Source organism: Exserohilum turcica, assembly GCF_000359705.1.
Source record: "Exserohilum turcica Et28A unplaced genomic scaffold SETTUscaffold_12, whole genome shotgun sequence".
NCBI classification, from domain to species: Eukaryota; Fungi; Ascomycota; class Dothideomycetes; order Pleosporales; family Pleosporaceae; genus Exserohilum; species Exserohilum turcicum.
The window spans coordinates 753,871-757,938 of NW_007359937.1; positions in this window are offsets into that span (position 1 = coordinate 753,871).

Sequence of the window (4,068 nt, forward strand, 5' to 3'; positions counted from 1 at the left end):
ATCTTAATAATTAATTTAGCTGTTTGATTGTCTTTAAGATAGAAATTCTATTAAAATCTTGAGTATTTGTCTGTAATTAATAGCTGTGATAATTCCTTGTTATAGGACTATTTCTCATAGCTATAGAAATTAATCGTTATTCTTTCACTAGGTCCTTGATTATTTGTCCAAGGAGCGCGGCTTATCTATCTGCGGATTTTTGCTCTTCTACATGAATTGCACTCCACTATTGTAATGCCCTTAATCCTTACCCCCTAAGCTTGCTGCACGAGATGTTCTATGGCTGCTGGGCCTAGGTGACCTAGACGCTTGTGCTAGAGTATCGCAGTTGCTCGCTGAGGTGGTTTCTTGGTGCTTAAGGTATGCTTGTGGGTGTGGAGTGCTTAGTGATTTAGTTAGGCATAGAATCCAGGTGTGTTAAGCACCTAGATTTTGTGGGTATTAAGTACCCACTAGCCAAAACGCTCTAAGAGCTCGCAGATTGTCGTTCCGTCGAGTCTCTTAAGGGCTGTAGGCTCTGATTTAGTGTCCCACTATATTCCTGTTTGCTAGAGTTTCTAGAAAGAGACAAGGTTGCATAGTAGATCTAGGCATATTGCCATATTTTCAAGTACGAGCTTCCTAGGCCTTTGTTTGTGTGTAAGGTTAAGTATTATTGTGCTATATCCTATAATCTATATCTAACTATTGCCTGCCCATACAAAATCTCCATTATTTAGTAGCTTGTAGTAGTGTATTTGGTTAGGGTTATTAGTAATATAACACGTTGTCCCCGAATTGAGTATGAACGAGTGACGCAGAGGGTAGTCCGCTTAGCTTAACACGAAGGCTGCAGCGAATACTGCCTTGATCTGGGTTATCTGTCTACCATTTAGTCACTGCTCTTCGATTTCTAGTTAGGGAGTTTGAGATTGCTTATAGGTTTAAGATCTTGTCCTTGGCCAACTTTGGGCTCTTATGAGATTCTAAAACTTAAGGTTATTTTCCTTTTTACGTTCAATTGAATTCTAAATAATCTAATTCAGCTTCTACCAACTAGGTGCCTTCTTCTAATCTAAGTAGAAGCACTAGTAAAGTGAGTGGCTCCCGTCGCACGCGGGACAGGGAGCTGTGATTTTTCGAGCTCTAGTGCTTCCTTAAGACGGTGATCTAACCTTGGTGCTTGCTAGTTTACTTGGCGCGGGTCTAGCGCTATCTAGGGACTGTGATCTAGCGCCAGCGCTTACTAGTCTACCACGACTTTGATAATTTAATAAGCTAGGTAAGGGATCCTAGTCATCCTTAGCTGTACGTTGATAAAGGGGTCTGCCCCGTTTACGACTCTAAGAGTTCCCCATAGTAGCCTGCTAGGCGTCCCCTTCTAGCTAGGTAGATTGGTGATTACTAGCGAGGTATGACGATTCCTCTATCATAAAGGCTGCCTTCTGGCTTCTTCCTCTTGTGACTGGATGATTTAGTGTCATATACTCTCGAAACCGTCTCATCATGTCCTTCCAGCTTAAGCCAGGTTGATCCTTTCTAGTAGCTTAGAAGGTTGCAGCCCAGATAGGAGCGATCTTATTTACTGCTAACGTAAAGTCTGCAGTTATGATATTAATCTAGAAAACCTCTAGTACGTTTAGCATCTCAGCTTCTATTGCAGTTTAGCTATATTTAGTAAGCTAGAGGTCCTAGACGTTCACTAAACGTGGAGGCTTGAGGGCATTTTGATATCTGTTGCGAGTTTGTTCTTGCTCAAACTTTGGTGCAATCCCAGCCTCTAGCTTCAGATTCTTAATCCACTGTTTTAGTGGTATATTAGGTAAGCAGCAAGTGCGCTAGAGATGTGGCGCCATAGTAGACTAAACTAGCACTACAATATGTTGTAGGCTAGCTAATTTAGTCTTGTACGCAGCGTGTTTTAGCTTATAACTCTCTATCTAGAGTTTGTAGACTTTAAGATCGTCCTTATAGGCTCTCTGCCCTGATGAGGATAGATCAGATAGTCGGGCTGGCACTCTTCCTTCTCCTAGTGCTGAAGATGGTGTATAATCGGAGATATCGGGGAGCCCTGGTTGAGATGGCTCTGCTAATGGCGTGGTTGTTGAGTCTGGGTCGACTTGGGCCCATACTTTGTAGGCTTCGCATCGGGCTTGTAGCTGGTTGTACTAGGTGCGATAGTCGTTCTCATCGCGTAAGATAACGGTTGCGTTAATTGGAGCAGATTGCGCGTTTATGTTAATTGGCTTAGTAAAGGTAGTAAGACTCTTAATTGTTAGACTATAAGGGGTTTCTAGTTAAGGACTTGTTTTTTAGGTCACTATGATAAAAGAATGTTATAAACTTAAGTATAGAAACTGAGTGTGTTAAGTTGTTCTGTGTCCTCTAGCTGCGCGCACGCGCGCAGCCTTATAAGTGCTATTACTATTGTTTTTTCTGTCTTAGGTACGCGGCTGAGTATCAGCCTCGCCTAGGTATAATTCTTGGCACTCGGCTCTAATTGGCCCGAGTCACAGAATCCGGGTGCTCGATCACACCCGGATCCTATCAGTTATCTGACACAACACGTGTCTACTTACTTAAAATAAATTAGGTAAACCTTATTCTCTTTTTTTCCTAACAGGTTCTAGTTCTTCTTCTTAGAGTTAGAGGCACCCCTACTGCTACTCTAAGTAGTGTTGCTATCTTCCTTATCTTTGCTGTTAGTGTGTATTAGCTGTTCTATCTACTAAGGAGTTAAACGTAGCCCCTTAGGCTTCGCCATTTGTAGAGGTGTTGTGTGGAACTGCGATGTCTTCTCAGTAGAGGGAACAGAACTAAAGGTTCTTCCCCTTCCCATAGGCTATGGGAGAGGGGAGAGGGAGTAAAATATATGTAGTTGGTTCTTCGAGCAAGAGATTTTTCTAAGAGATATTGTTTTTTTTCTGTTACGAGTAACAAGAAGGATTCTCTCCTTGACAAGTGACGAGACGGCTGAAGGCCTATGGACGTCCACGTCAGAAGGTAATGATTATCGCGGGGCGAGGATCACGTGATTAACATCACGCCAAGACGACCGTCAGACGCTAGTATGTGATAGCAGCAATCCTCTAATAGCAGCCATCAGGACATTAGGCTAAGCAACAGAAAAGTCGTGATGGCAGTGATGGCAGGACTAGAAGCAATGAGGATATAAGGATGGATGGATTTCATTATTACTCTTGTTGTAGTTAACTTAAATTGTACTTTCTTACTAGTATTGTTACTTTACAAGATAGTTACATGTTAGTCTATCTAATAGATTAGCGTTGTTAAACCCTAGTTACATCTATAACTCTTTTCTACTACGAATCGCCAGACAACCTCACGAAGCTCTTCACACCATCTCACTCGCCCTAACCTGGACCGAGCTTAGAGAAGTATCAGCACCTAACCCCGTGTAACATTTTCCTACTGACTTGACTATTAATTCATGTTCCTTTTTGAAGGTAAGCAGTGCTTAGTTAGCACAAGGGTCATGGTGACCCTGTGCCTCGGCACAATAATAGGCGCTATAGCCTAGATAGCACTTAGTATTATATAAGTAAGCAACTAATAAGTAATATTAAAGATCTAAGTAGTTGCCTACTTAATAGTGTTGTTAAATCTACTATTTATGTAAAAACGTAAAGTGTTCACCTAGCTATTAGCCTATATTTTACAATTAGCTATTATATAGGAAGACTTAAGGAAGTGACTATAATAAGAGAATTAAAGCTAAAGGGATAGAGAAAATAAGTAGTAGGTAGGGGAAGAAGAGTATTTATGCTCGCTAGATAGCGTTTGCTATATAGCACTATTGCCTAACTCTCTCTTACTTTTACTATTTGCCTTTACCTTAACTATATAAGACGCTAAATATATAATAGCAAATTGTAAGGGGCTGCGCTCTAGGGAGCAATCGCGAGGTATACAAGAGGTTGTATTCGATAGAGAGCTATAGAGTCTACTTGCGTGGTGTTTATTTACTTGTCGGAGAAAGGTTGCACCGAGTGTCTGAGCGCGTCGTCTGGGCGCCGCTCAGGCCTCGCACAGATGCCGGGTTGCAGAGTAAGACCTGGCGTCTGCTGC